The sequence below is a fragment of the Lutjanus erythropterus genome, chromosome 1 (assembly GCF_056507025.1).
Source record: "Lutjanus erythropterus isolate fLutEry1 chromosome 1, fLutEry1.hap2, whole genome shotgun sequence".
Lineage (NCBI taxonomy): Eukaryota > Metazoa > Chordata > Actinopteri > Lutjaniformes > Lutjanidae > Lutjanus > Lutjanus erythropterus.
Window position 1 is genome coordinate 23,414,686 of NC_139317.1, and position 16,402 is coordinate 23,431,087.

The window sequence follows — 16,402 nt, forward strand, 5'->3', positions numbered from 1 at the left end:
GAAAAGGAGAAAGTGGAATACTCACAGACAGTACAGGACAGTTAGATGCACTGTTGCTGTGTAACAGGGAAGCTATAAGAAATCCCAGTTAGAGAAAACTGCGTTAACCATGAGTCTACTGTTAAAGGGACAGTTCACCCCAAAAGCACATATTATATCTCAAAACTCACACCAAAATAATCTAGATAAATGAATAGCACTACAGGTTTAAAAAAAAAAAAAAAGTAGAATTAGGGCTGCACGATACGGAAAAAAATAAATCACAGTGATTATTTTGACAGATATTGAAATATGATTCACAAGAAGAAATTATCATTTTTTGTCTCACTGTTTTCTTTTTCATTGATTATTAAAATCATGCTGATTTGTTGGAGTCTGTACCAAACAAACATCATTACTTACATCTGTAAAACAAGATCTGTAGGCCAGGTCATCTCTACAGCACTAAAGTACTTCATTATAATGCTGCTTTGTTACACACTTTTTTCCTTTATCAAAAAAATGCACCTTCTGCGATTTATATATTGCAGTTGGCCAGATTGTGATTTTGATGAATTGGGTGGCCATAGTTAAAGTTTATTTTCAAGCAGACCTAGATTCTAAAATCTTCCAAAAATGGCATTCCTAAAGAGCAAACTCGTGTCATTAACGAACCAAAATGTAAAACAAAATGCAATGAATAAACCTAAAAATAATTTCTTAATATAACAAAAGACCCCTGAAGGAAAAGTCTGATAAAAATTCAGTCGAAAAACACTTGTGGTAAAATGTCCATGAATAATTTGTGGTTGGGATATGGAGAACAGACTATCATTTTGAGCTCACGCATGTCCTCCATTTCCTATCTGCAAGCGTGGGTGCATCATCTGCAGAGAGCCTAAGGCAACTAGGCGCAGGACATTTCCACAGAGGATCACTTGGAAAATATCCATCAGAGGGAGATACTAATTAGTGCGAGTCTGTGTATGCATGTGTGTATGTGTACGTATGTGCATGCCTGTGCACGTGTGTGTCGGGGCAGAGGGATGTACACCTAGCCAGGCGTGAGAGCAGTGTTGTGCAGCCGAGTGCAGTAATTTCTTTGATCATTTTTAATGGCCATTCTTTCATGTGAGGCTGCAGCTCGCACACAGCTCCCTGCAGGTGTCATCTCATTCCTTCAGTTGTGGGATTAGTATGCGGCAGGCAATAAAAAGCCAGGCCATTACACTGTGCAGCACACATACATAATCTCAACACAGTGGGATCATTACCCTTTCAAAGGATGATATCAGCTCACAGTCTGCAGAGAGACACAAAGACAGCGATAGAAGCCGAGCAAAAGAGGAAAAGGAACCAAAAGGAGACAGAAATAAAGAGACAGCAAACCACAGTTGCAGTGTGGGATGGTGGGGGTTAGAGAAAGAGCTATCAATCAGCATTGCAAATAATGGCAGACAGACAGGCAGGCAGAGGATGATGGTTCAGTCCCTTTCGAGGGCTGGCATGATATGGATACACTGGTACCTGTTGTAGTCTGAAATAAAGTAAAAACATTCTCACCTCCATCTTTCTGCAGTCCTCAGATAAATTATTTAGCCATTTCAGCATTTCCTTATTCTCTAACTTGCAATATGGTTGAAAAAATCTCATGTATTCTGACACTACGACAAATAAAAGACCGGACAGGTGCCACACCAAACCTTAAAGCAAAAACTGAATGTTAAGGTTCTAAAACAGTCCATCATAGAGAACGAAAACCAGCCTGCTCAGTGCTAAAAGTCAGCAAGCTGGGCACTAGAGTGCTACTCTGGCTGTGGCAGAACTTCTATCAGATAATCTCTACAGCCCCACACATGCTGTACACCAAACACCAGTTTCCACCAGTAACTAAAAAGTCCTCCACAAGAGCAAAGAGTGCTCCCACCATGCAATTCACAACCTCCTGCACTAGTGTAAGCCAAGCAGACAGGTAAAAGGTCTGTAACAGCAACTAAAAAGCCACTTTCATGATATGTGAATCTGTACAAACCAGCATGTTGTTTCATTATTAATAGTTCTCAGGAGGCTCTGGTAGTTGAGAGACTGCATCTCTCATGTCGGTCTGCTGAATTTGGTGCAATTTACACACAGTTTTTATCTAATCATTGAACTCCTATAACCTGGTCCAAAAGCCTTTCATCCAAAGAAAGTGTTCATGCACAGCTGCATACTGTATATTGTGGTGTAAAGTAAAAGCTATGTGGTTGTATATCTGCTTGTTTCATCATTTTCCTTTTGATGTTAGGACGCTAAATATTACTATTCTTTTTATAACCGAGTAATCTACCACTTATATAGATGACAAAATCAAGTAATTCTATCAAAATTTTTAAAAAAACAAATACAGAGGTGTATTTTCTGTACGCACTGACTGACAACTATCTATTAGGGCTGTACCCAAGTTATAATTTCCTAAGTCAATTCTACTGATTTATTCAACTTGTTGAGGCGTGAGCCCTGGGATGCATTTTAATTTCTCAAGTGCTTATGTTTTTTTTCTTTTCTTCAACACACACCACCTACAATTGTGAAAACTATGCGATGTAAAAATATCAGTGACCCCTTCAGAAATAAAAATTGTGCATCCTAGTCATAAAATGCTAATATAATATAATGTAATTCATAAAATTATTATTATAATGCTATAAAATCCTAGCACACCATGGAAAGCCTTTTTTGTTGCCAACCGTGCTGTCAGCATCAAGTCAGTCACACTGGACTCCAGTAGAGGAAGTTGTACCAGCGTCTGGTTCAAACTTAGTTTAGTAGCCTTTGCTTCATTCAGCGCCGGCACAGAGAGCATCAGAAATTGCAGAACATGCCGCACTGCCCTCTGTTGTGCTCTCCTCCATTTCAATCATTCTTTTTGATTTCCATTGCAGTTTTGTATGCAAGTATTTTGAGACACAACTCAGTTTGTAAAAGTTTATAGCTGGCCTCTCTGTTATCCTATGTTTCTCTGTGTACAATGACGCAACTAAAAAGAAGTGCACTGACAACATAAGATTCAACTTCAAAGATTCTCAACTGATGATTTCAATCATCAGCAATTAAGCAAATTAAATTTAAGCAAATATCTATATTACTTTCCCACAAATTCTGTAAACGGTACTAAAAATAACATCATAAAAGCAACCAACATTCATTTGGCTCAAGGCTTATTAAAGTGCCACAACACATTTGCAGGTTGTTTTGGAATATGCCACTGCTCCCTACGTTTTGTTAGTGTAGCATTTTTCTGTCTGTTCCTTTGATCCAGTGGTTCTCAAAATGTGGTGCAGGCCTTACTGGTGGGGCATAGAGCCACTGCAGGTGCGGTAAATATGGAGTGAAGATAAATAAACAAGAGTCTGGTGGTGCCATTCTACCGATTTTTATTTCATTAAAATTCAACTTGGATCTTCTTTTGTAAGTTGCTTTCCTAATTATTAATCACTGATAAAAAAAATGAGGGGGTGTAAGGCATGAACTTTTACAACCTTTGAAGTGTGGCAAGCCAGAAAAAGTTTGAGGACCATTCTATCAATCTTTCCTCTTTTGCTTTTCAACTTGGAGTGACCATTGTCACTCCCTGCACAATGTAAAAATACAACACTCTGCATCTGCTATCATTCATTCAAAATTAGAATTACTCAAGTTTCTTGAGCCCTACAGAGATCACTGTTTGGTCTGACATAAGGCACTGGCACTGTGACTGAAGTGCAAACTCTCACAGTGGCAGTCCAAATGACCATAGCTTATATTCCACTGGAAATGGGAACTTTAAGGAACCACAGAAGTTAAAGTGATATTTTAGTTTGCTAGAAGATTAACGCTTCTTACGTTTTCCCATCTCTCTCTAGTGTTTACTTCACAGCAAGCCTAACTCAACACAGTAATTAGTTCACTCCAAGGAAATACTTAATATGACTCTTGAGCTTTGCATTCAGACAAAGCTGCTGAGCCTTGGTATTCTTTAGTAAGCCCATTAATCACCAAGAATCTGATAATATCAATTATTTCAGTAAACAAGGAAGTCAAGATTAAGCCTTTGCCCTTCACTCAATCCCTGCATTAAATCACCGCACAGATAGATTTAGCAGCTAATTGGAGTAAAATGGAGCTTTGTGAGGGATAATTGAGGATTTCTATACAGTGTTTTTTTGGTCTGTAAGGAAAGGTATTTAAAGAGGAATAACAGCTAATTATGGGAAATGACTTCTCATTTAGTCATACGGACAATAATATCATGTATAATAATTCGGTTTTATTGTTTTAAACTAACAATTCCTTTTTATGCATATATTTGTTTAAATGCCATTTTAAGATACAGCCTTTTATAGGACATTAACACTGTCAAAAGTGAAAAAAAACTTCTATAATTTTTATTGGGCTTTCACCAGCCTGAGCTATCTCCCTGCTACTGGCCTATTTCTGAGTGAAAGTGAATTATTTGAAGTAAAAACATCTCCAAGAGATGTCTGACAGGCCTTCTGATTCCCTGGGTGCATAAGGGAGGGCTCCCACTGGTCTGATAAAAGGCCTGGGTTCCTGCAGCAAATGATGCTTTTCTCCAGACTTATGCCTACACTGTGCTTTTAATTGGCCTCTTCTGTAGCTCTGAACCTTAATGACTTTGTTCCGGGATTAAAAGCCTCAGTGTTCATGCAAGGCCATGGTCCTAAACCTTTCCTTCGCTGCTCGGTCTTTCCTGCAACACCACTCCTTTTCTCCAGATTTCTCTTACATGCCTATTCTTTATTCATTGCATCCCTGTCTTTTTCCATTCCTCCACATTAATGTGTTACATGTAGGTTACATGAACATGTTATCGGCCAACCACCCATCCACAGTGACTTGACATCAAAGACTTTTGTGCCAAACCACTGAATCATTTATCAATTTCAGGTTAAAATAATTACATTTCTTTTTATCTTTCAGTATTGATATATTTATTTTTATTTTAATCCATTTTAGTGCTTAAACTGGACTGCTCAATTCTCCTATACTGCAAACCTCCTCCTCATCAAGATCCGATCTTGGTGGGAGATACCGATACTGATGTAATTTCACTCATCAAATATGTTAGACTGGCGTCACTAATCCACGTACCAATCCAAATTCCACTTTTAATGAATGCAATTTAAGCCCATAGCCAGTATGCTGTGGCACAAATGAATCAATTAGCAATTAAAGAGTTCTAAAAAGGTATCCAGTAGGCTTCATATTTTTCTGTCTCCCAGAATTCTATGAGTTAGACATACAGGCGGACCTTATGCTGAAATATGAACCACATAACAGCTTAACTCAATATACTCTTTGTCTGGAGAAATGCCTTGAAACACAGAAACACAACATGTAGTGTGTGTAAAGCCAACATAGCAAAGAATGGAAGTTGTTATACCAATTATCTGCAGATACACAAATTCAGGTATGGAATCAGATCAGAAATAAAAAAAGAAAAAATAATTAAAAAAAGAAGTGAATTATACAGCTTTAGTCCTCGTCATTGTTAACTCTACTTATTGGTCCTTCCACTGACACACAGCTCCTAACTTGCGGTTGAAAAAAAAAAAGATGTGGAGATGTTATGAACAACCAGAGACAAAGACCCTAACCCATCAACTGGGACAACTGTACTATTGATTGCTATTGGTTGCAATATTTGTTTATATTGGTATTTCTGTTTACATTGGGTTTTTTTGTGTTGTTTTTTTTTTTTAATGGAACATAACAGGCCGCTTTTCTTACCTTTTAGGCAGCATTTTAAGAATATTTGATCATTTCACTTAATTCAAATTTTTCTATTTGTGTTTCTTTAAACAATTAAAAATAACAGTGAAAGTTTCTTGTTTGATGGCAAGGTTGTTTAGGCAAGGTAGTACAAGTTACTTAATAGTCGTGAAAGTTCCAAACCACTAAAACTGGCTCATGTAATAACAGGGGAAAAGACTGTGTGCCTACTGTAAGTGTTAAATGTTTCGCTGTGTGTACATTTGGGATTCACTTTAAGTGAGGTCATTTCTTCAGAGAGGCTGTCGATCCTCCCTCACCCCACCACCCATCCCACCTCCCTCCCAGACCTGGCCAGTGCTGAGTGATAGACTAATCGATGTGCAGCCTAATCAGCCAGCTTAACTCTAATACCCTGGACAGGTCCACATCATTATCATATCAGCCTCCACACGTTTCGAGGTGACATGGAAGAGGCAAAAGATTAAAGACAATCTTGTAAAGAGGCAGCACAATTTTTAATGTGTTGACCAACCAAAAGAGGCATGTGGAAGCTGGCAGCAGTGAGAAGGAGCTTAACTAAAAAGAGTAACCACCACAAAAAGAGGAAACTCGGACAAAGACTTCATGTCAGGTTTAGGCTGCCACTTTCCCTGCTTGGGGAGCATCATGCAGAGGCCTGAACATTAGCATTACTGGGGTGCAACCACAGAGGCACTGGTCCCTGCAGCCAGGCCAATGTCAGCCCATTACTGGGTGTCTATTAAAGTGAAGAGTTTGTATAACTTAAGCACATATTTAAGAGAGCTCAAGGAACTTGTAGAAATTATCTATAAAATGCTTTACACAAACTGTTTACAGGCAGTAAATGACGCATAAAAGAAGAAACAGGTTTGAGGTTGATGCTGGGAGCTCGGGGCATGTGGTGGAGTCTGCACACTTAACGCAATTATCTCTACACAGACACACATACACATGCAACATGATCTGGTGTTGATTACACTTAGCAAGGGCAAGACTAGACATCCACGCTTCACAAATCCCCCAAATGATAATGAAGACAATCCCGAGACAAACACAAAACCAAATATATCATTGGTATTTTGTTTATAAATAACAATGTGTAGTCACAAATATTTGTAATGTGTCGACTTGTCTCCTGTTACTAGAATTTTAAAATCGATACGTACTAGTATAAAAAAAATTATATTTGGTGTCTTTCAATACCACAGCAAAAAGGAAATAAAAGTCCTACTCACATAAATTGAATTCCATTTCTTCTTCTTCTGTTTTTTCTTTGAATTTAACAACCTGCACATGGTGCTGGCACAGAAAAAGTCACAGAACACTTTCTGGTTTTGCTGCTGCAAGCCACGTTTCAAGCAGGACAATAAGGACTGAACTTTAGTCTTAAATGAGCATTCAGATCATTGTTTTTATAACCTGGTTTTTTCGATACCATGTTAGTATTGTATTGTTTTTAAAACACATGGTAGTGGAAAAAGTACCGATACTTTAATCCTTTTGACATTAGGCAAAAACGCAAAAATTCAGCAAGCTAATGCGTGTCATCCATTTAGCATTCTCATATTGTATGGATGTGCCTCCAAATGACTTAATTCTATGTGTGTGTGTGTGTGTGTGTGTGTGTGTGTGTGTGTGTTCTTGTCTGTTGTTTGAGCAGAGATATAATGAATGAGCAGACTGATGATGATGTTTGGATTTCATAATAAAAAAGGTCAGGTTGGGTTTTAGGAAGATTAAATTCCTCAGAGTTCCTGATTTATAACATTACGGACAGGGAACAAAGAAATTGACCTACAAAAAAAGTAATTTCTAAAACCCTTGCGTTTACAAAAATGGACAGAAAATTGTGTGTGTTATTGTATTGCAAATAAGTAAATTTCTTAAAATCCATGAGGTACTGTGGATGACTAAGAGTTTTTCTGCACAGTCAGCCCAGGGTGATCAGAGAAAACCGGTGCATCACAGATAGCTACTTGGCTGTTTTTTATTTAGATTTTTTTTGTGTGTTTCATTTCATTTGTTGTGGCACTATGCTTGAAAATTAATGTCTGTTTCTCTTAGTCAGGAGTGTAACTCGAGGCAACGGACCCCCATCATCATTAATGTTTAAGATGGCTAACAACTGTGCTGTCAACAGCTTCCAAGATAATCGACATGTCAATCAATGGCGGGTGTGAGGCCGGCTTTTAGAGGGTCCCTAAGGTGGCTGCTTAGAGCACGCTCAGTTTAACACAGTGGCAATGGGAGAGTGTAAACAGAGAAGAATATAGACTCCAGGATTGACTGGCTGATCAATGCCATTGATCATTTAGCCCACAGTGCCTCCACTTCTTTGCATGAGCTGCTCATTTCCCTCTCAGTCATCCCACTCTCAGGCTTCAAGCTCTGGATCACAACAACCTACTACTCAGTCACCAACAAACACAGCCTCCCTGCACACTAGAGGGAGACAGAGAGGAGGGCCACAACAAACATTACATCTGGTTAATGGATCCTAGCTCTATTAACAGAGTATTATGTACACACCTACACAACCCTAAAAGATATCTTTTTTGAGGGGACACTCACTGCAATGGGTGTTTCTTGCACCCCTTTCTTAGATTAATATTTTTGTGTTTTTGGAAAAAGAGCCAAAAAAAGAGCCAGTCACAGTTGGTGGAGACCAAAACAGAGCAAAAATGAGGTATATCAGCATGTGGCTTTAGCTTATTCCACTGCCCCAAAATGGTACAGAAAAAAAAATTAAATGAAAATTATAGGGGCAATGTGGGGCATGCATTCAGGGTGCATGATACACTAGTCTGGATTTTTGGTCAAACTTGCTTACGATGATTCAGTATTTCTTCTATTTATCTAAGATCTCTCCTTTCAAGGCTATACCACATCCCATGGCTTGACTACTAGATTTAATTTTTATTAACAAAGTTAAGGAGGCGTTTCAGATACTGTAAATTAAATGGCATGTGTATATCAGATGACAACACTTATTCAATTCAATATACAGCGAATGCATGTTTGCAATAGTTCCACACACAGATCACAAGATTAAGTAGACATGAATAAAGCAAAATGCAACTAATTACAAAAAAGAACAATAGTTTTAAAGATCTGCAACTGGTAGTGTTAGAGCTGTATATTGGTAAAAGACTGGTAATTCAATATATTGCAATATTGTAAGAAAGTGATATATTGCTTTCTAATTTTAGGACAGTCATAGTATAAAGAGAACACCACCACATGCACAAAATCTTTAGATGTTAGAAAATGCAATCAGAACTGTGAAAATAGACAGCGCTGCTATGTAGTGGCCACAGGTTTAAACACAACACAAAATGAACCACTGCCACAAATCTCAACATGTATCACAATATCACAACACCGTGGTTTCTGAGAATCAACAGAATATCACAACACATAACATCGTGATAATCAAGTATATATCGATATTTTCTTACACCCCTATTTAAAATGATACACAAGTTAATGAGGTTGTACAATGGTATAACTAGAAACACCTTGCGCTTATATGCCTCCGCCAACCAGACATATTCCAGTTCACATTCATGTCTGTATAATATATGTAATGACAATTTTGTAGGAATTTCACAAAAAGGATTTAAGTGCATTTTTATTACTATAGACATTTGTGTTAAATCTTGTCATAATTAGCATATGAATTATTTAATTAAAGCCAAAAACATGTTTGTGAGGTCACAGTGACCTTGACATTTGACTCCCAAAATCTAATCAGTTAATCCTTGAGTCCACATGGACATTTGTGGAAAGTTTGAAAAATTCTCTCAAGGTGAAATATATTTACAGGAATGGGACAGACGGACAACCCTGAAAGCATAAAAGCTCCGGCCATGACTGTCGCTGATGCAGTGGCATAAAAATATGTATGAAAAAGAATTGGTAGAAAAAATACATTAATAAATATACAGAGTCTAAAGAGATATACAAGGTAAAAAGCCTACATGAAGGGATGAACATATTTATAGCTATACTGATGTTGAGAGCCTTTATGTCACATGGAACCTGTAACCTACCTCGGCAACATCTTTTAAACACGGATAATGCTTTGGTGCTAATTCCTTGCATGATTGTCTTATTTGCATGAAATGCCTAACCTTAACCCCTGTCATTTTGGTTTTAAATGGCATTACATTTAATGTCATAAAAACTAATGCTGCTCTGTCAACAATGAGGCAGAATATTGTGATAAATACTTCAAGTCTTAGAGGTATTTGCTTTTCAAAGCATCTATTAGTGGTGGAGACAAACTCAAGGTGACAGATGGCACCCCTAACTTAAAGAGCAAGGCAAACCTATTGGTTTGATTCTGCCTTGATGCAAGGCAGAGTCCACCACTTCAGTCCTTGTATATGGTGATATGTTCTGGCAGCATTCCCTCTGTGAACTCTGGACACTACATAAAAAGCAAGGACCCTCAAACACAGAGCTAATTTCCCCTATCTCATATACCGGTGGGAGTCCTCTTTGTGCTTGTGAGATGGAATGTTGAATATTTGGCTCTCCAGGAGTGACGCCGGTGCAAGTTGTTTTTTTAAGTAGCCTTGCCATCATTTAAGCAAATATGTGACATTGAGGACAAAGACAAAGTGACAGCAGGAGCATAAATTCTGTTAGACTTTTTTAAACCCTCCAACACAGCTGTGAACAATTTGAACAAACATCTTCTGGTCAAGGCAAAAATACTGAAAACCAAATAATGACACATAGAATTCAATACTTATTACTGGCCAATCAACTAGATCCAGTACAGTGGAAATCTCTACCTATACACAGTTCCATCAATTCTAAATTCATGATGAATTTTTATTCTGCTCTTTTCTCAAAGCATCCATTTCAGATGAGATGAAAAAGTAATATTCCAGCAATAAAGCTTGATTTACATCCCCTCCGCTGTTCCCCCTCTTCCTTTTTTATTTGATCATTTAGCCAGGATCATATAACTGTATATCAGACACAAATGAAATCAGGTCCCATGCACATTAAGGCCATGTCTTTCTGCAGCTAACATCCCCTCCAACCCAACCACCCAGCTCCACAGCAAGCCAAGGGCAGAGTCCCATTCATTTTCAGGCCCATTTCCTCCTATGATTAGGCGATCAATCAATCCCAGCATTCAATCTCATCAGGCAGACGGGATTATCTGCCCATCTTCCCCTCTGCCTCTTTCAACTCACTCCCTCCCACACACACAGCAGCACATTAACATCAGATCAAGTATCACCCAACACAAGCAGTCTACCACATCCTCTGACCACAAACAGACAGCTTCTCATCTTAGCCATCTCTCGCTCATCCATCCCATCTCCTTCAATTGGATGTGCTCACAAACACACACACATATACACCAAAAAACCCAGACATAATGTAAGTGCTAACTGTTTGTCCTTTATATGGGTGCACATATTTCAGATATCCTGCCTGAATGGAGCACAGGTTCAACCAAAGTTTGCGATAACATGTTAACTTACATTGTATACTAAAGGTCCAGTGTGTAATGATTGGGGGGGTACTGGCAGAATATGGCAGAAATTGAATATAATATTCATAAGTACGTTTTCATTTGTGCATAATCACCTGAAAATAAGAATTGCATTTTCATTACCTTAGAATGAGCCTTTTAGGCTATATCTACAGAAGGCGTGGGTCATCTTCCACAAAGGTTTTGTTTTGTTTTTTTTTCAATTAAAATGAGAATAAAACTGTAAAACTGTCTGTCCTCTAATATCACAAATAATATCACAGTTGCAATATCAATCAAAATACTCATAATTACATCTTTTTTCAAAGTAGTTCAGCCCTATGCAGAAGTTTCACAACCACTGTAGGTTCTCCTACGATCTTGGAAGGGGAGACCAAGACAAGGTGCAATCTGCAAGCTCACTGTTAGTTGTCACTAAATCCTACACACTTGTCCTTTAAGAAACTGTACTATTAATCTCCTCTCAGTCAGTAACAAACTGGTAGGAAAGGACAATACATGTATATCACACTTCTTGTAAATGACAGCCTACACTGCTTCATTTGATGATTATTATGGTCTAATTAAAGGTGCCCTTTTTTTGGTAAACAAACAAAATACATTTGCACATTCAGTGTCACTCACCATTTACAGTGTTGAAATTGTTTCATTCCCAATAAAACATTTGCAAAACCAATTTTGAAGTACTTAACATTCTTTTTTTAAATTATTTTTTACATTCATCCTTACTAGCTTGCAGTCTCTCCTCTTACCCGCCTTTTGTTGGTCCTTTGCATTTTTTGCCACATTACCACCACCTGTAGCTCAATTGAATAGTGTGAAATACAGTTGCCCCCTAATAGCTGACAAAACTGCTAGTTGGTAAGAAGAGTTTCAGTCAAACATGTTTCTTAAAAAAACAAAAAAACCCAAAAAAAACTCCATTCAGGAGCCGCGCCTCACCGTCAGGTGCACGGGATTGTTGCAACACGGACGTTCTCTCTTGTAACGCTGAAGTCACCATCACACTGCTGCTAACTGTACTGTAGCTGCCACTAGCTAGTTAGCAGTCCCATTGATGAGACACAACCTCGGAAACCAGCAGAGGCCACTTTGACGACCAAGAATACAGTAATGTTATCAAGGTAACATACAGGTCAAGGAGACAGGTGATGTGAAGCGGATGAGGAGGAAGTTTGTAACTTAGCAGCTTAATTTGTGAGTGTACATGATCCATCATGTAAGTCAGGGAGTATTGGTTTTTGTGAAGTTCAATTCTATAATTATGTTGTGAAACCACACAGACCGCACCAACCGCATGCCCATGCAGGCAAACCAAACAGGGACCTCCTAAAAAATGGTTAAGTATAGTATGCTCCATTTACTATGACACATCCAAATTCTCACTGATGCAACCAACTGATCAGAGGACTCATTATAAGCTGAAAGATCACCTGTATTAATCAAGGTGTGACAAATGATTTTAAGTTAAATAATATAATTGTCTTTTGAAGGTCAAATTGTGGTTGAATTATTTTTTAACCACACATTAGACCATGAGCATAGTGAAATATTCCAAGCAATACTGTGACAAGTTTACTGAAAAGCACTTATTAGGGGGAGGATATGTTCAAATATAAGAAAAGAGGTCACAGTGAATACAACACCAAATCCTGAAGCTCGAGATATCGTGTGTATACTAAGAAAGGCGAGGGATCTGCTCATACTCATCTTTTTTGTTATTCTCTAGTGGAGATGATTATGATAAAACATCATATTGTGAAATGTTGAAGAGAAAAAAATGAATTAGTAATAAACTTAGAGAGACTAAGAGCACACACAGGAAAATGAAATTACCTTTTATGCCATCACTAACATTTAATATTTCTAGGGGTTTTTTTCAGATACGCACTTGGTAAAAGGGACATTTTCCCTACAGCTAAAATATTTAATGAATTCCACTTAATGGCAAAAAGCTTTTTGATGTAGAAATGCTAATTCTTGAAACAACACTGATGAAACTGTCATGCTTTCAAGACACACTACCTTTTAGTAACCATGTGTTAGGTTAATAAAGTTTCACGTCTGAAAGGCACCGTCTCCTTCCATGCTCACACCCCCATGAAGGTAGTCAGTAATACCCCAGAAACAAAATCAAAGCTGGTAAAGTCATGCTGGCAAAATAACAACTCTGCAACAAAAACAGTGTCACATTGACTTTGAACAGCACTGTGGCCAGGCACAGTGAAACAAAGAAACAAAACAAAAAGTGCACATAGCTTTCTTTACTACCTCCACCTTCTTCACTTGATATTTATCTTCTTTACATTACTTAGTGGTAGTGAAGACTTAACCTCTAACCACCAACCTTTTTGGAGGTTATTAGGGTGCTTGCTATACACTGTATAAATAAAATGCAACCCAAATGAATCCTTTTACTACTTTTTACCCATTTTCATGTATGTTTACTATTACTACATTTCGTTAATGCTGCAATATACAAGCATATCTTATTTAAGTTGTTGATAAAAACAATACACAAAATTGACTTTCAAACCCTTTCGCTTTATTCTAATTTACATTTACATATTTGCTGTAATCGTTTTTTTGGTCTTAGCAGGTTTAACAACCATAAATTTCCCAACCTGGCCATTATGAACATACGCAACAGAATCTTTGTTAGAGTACTGCATATTGAAATGCCTGGGTTTGTGGGGTTTTTTTTGTTTTTTTTTAAAGAGTGGTGCAGTCTGCCAACTGTCACGATTCTCCATATCCCAATACTATTTGTCTCTTAATTGAAGGCCATCATTAAATTCAATTTTTCGATTTAAACTTTTTTTTTAGCACTGACAGCTATGCCATTGTTAAGAATATCGAGTCTTGATGTGTAAAGACTGGAAGATAACTGGTATGCTCTGATAAGTGTCATTTACATTTTCAAATCTTCTTTTAAAAGATATCTATACGGTATAATATGTGATGTAACGGCCAGTTAGCTATGCTGCGTCGTCTCTGAAGTGTAGTTTATTTGTTCAGACACATGCCAGACACCGAAAGTAGGCAGGAAAAAGTACTGGGAAGAGCGCAGATTCTTTGATTTCAATTACTGAAGTTGAAAGCTGATTTTGACTGATTTTTGATGTAATATTTAAAGTGTGACACCCCTCCTGCCTACCTGAGGTCACTCGTGAAGTGTCCATGTGGTGGATCATCTATGTGGTTATGGCAGAACGGTCAAAATGCAAAAGCCCCTCTTGGCAGACTATCAAGACTTCCTCCAGGATGTTTCACATCTTTTCTGGTCACAGAGTGGGTTTTCACTGATGTCCTATGAGTGCAAATCAAAGTTTCCATTGACATCCCACACATCTGAACATGAAGACATAAACAAATAACACCACAAAAACACATTACATCAATAATAATAATAAAAAAACACATGTATTCTATTTAAATGTCAATCCCAACAATATTGTCAAAGTGATATGACAGTGTGATGCTTACAAATCTATCTGGGGGACTCTTGACAATCCAGAGAAGCTGATTTGCTGTAATAAATGGCTTTATTAATACACCTGAATCCTCCTCTGTGTTCGCTCTATACATGTCATTATTTTTAATTATGTGCTGGAAACTACCAAGTGCTGCTTAACTACAAGATGCAAGTCTTTGTGTGCCCCTTTAACAGCAGTAATTAATCCAAGTATGGCATCATTTCTCTAAAAAATACTATAAACCAATCTACAAAAGTACACACTGAAATTCAGAGAGTGATTTAAGTTCTGCTTTTGGGCATTTCTTACTGTGTGGGTATTAGGCTGTCTAAACATGATAAGCAGTCTGATCTGCACTGGCCACCAGGTTAGACACAGTGTTTGTGCCAAGAGTCAGTCTCGTTCAAATAATTTTAACTTTTAGCAAAGTGGTGAAATGCAAAATCAGAGGGCTTTCCATCTGCAAGAATTGGCATCACCAATCACTGCACAGGAGAACAACGGCTAAAACCTGCCGAAAAAACAACCTGCAGATGTTACTGTATGTAAACAACAAAGGTGGGGGTGTTTTTACTCCTTCAGTGTAGGTGGATGGTGATATCTCAGGGTGGGGTAAAGGAGAGGCTGGGTGGAAAAAAATCTGTTTGGCTACATCATATCCTCTTGCAGAGAAGCCTTGACCCGCTGGATGATCTTGATAGAGCTGCTGTCCATTTAATTCATATGGATACACTAACATCCCCAGTATACCTTATCTCAGTGAGGACCAGGTAATATATTTGGGATTGGATTAGAGTGATCCTACTGAGAGAGAGAGAGAGGGAGGAAAATACTGACAGATAGACAGGAAGGTGTGCAGACCAACAGAAATGGTGCTACCTACAGCAAATCAGCTTCTAACCTTGAAAAGTCTAAAACTGCCATGAAGAAATACACAAGTTTAGCAAACTAACTTCAGACAATTCAAATTTTGTTTTACATTAAAAACAGACCTGGAATGACAGTCCGTGTAGCCAATAAAGGCAAAGAAGAAGATTTCAATTCAATAATGTTAATGGCGGCTGAATTCTATTTAGATGCTTTGGTTTCATGGTCCTGGTTTTATACCTTTTTCCACAAGCAGACATTTTTTACTTGACAAAGCAGAAAAAGTATGGGCGAAACAATTTTCATTTACGCTAACTCAGTTCCATTAAGTGTCCCAGTAAGTGATGCTAGAGAGTCAGCATGCACAATACCAAAGCCATTGAACTAGTTAACCTAAATGCAATACGCTCATTATATCAGGCCTATTCAACTGGCACCCGTGGGCTGAATCTGACCCTTCAACAACCTCATGTGTATGTAAATGTAAACATCCAACCCCTTGGCAAATCTGGGCCTTCTAAAAAGTAACTGAACAGGCCTTGCTGATTTATATTATGACATGCCGAAAGTGAAAAAGAACTATTGTGCAACCTGATTCACTGTCACACTGTCTGAGATTACTGGAACACTTGAATAGAAGTGAAACACTGTTGCCAAACCAACTTAAACGAGAAAAACATTGTCTAAGTAAAATTAATCAGAAATCATTTGGCTTAAAATTTACATGCATGTTGCAATTCTAATGTTTCTAAAATAACAATTATAAACAATATACTTAAAATCA

General features: G+C 37.9%; 1 long non-coding RNA gene across 1 annotated transcript in view; it reads right to left on the minus strand.

Moving 5' to 3' along the window:
* LOC146332923 (uncharacterized) overlaps positions 1 to 14,931 on the minus strand; it is an 89,738-nt gene extending 74,807 nt beyond the window's left edge. The window contains exon 1 of the long non-coding RNA XR_014771288.1: positions 14,433 to 14,931. This is a non-coding gene — a long non-coding RNA (uncharacterized LOC146332923). The remainder of the gene's footprint in view (positions 1 to 14,432) is intronic.
* Positions 14,932 to 16,402: the final 1,471 nt, after the last annotated feature.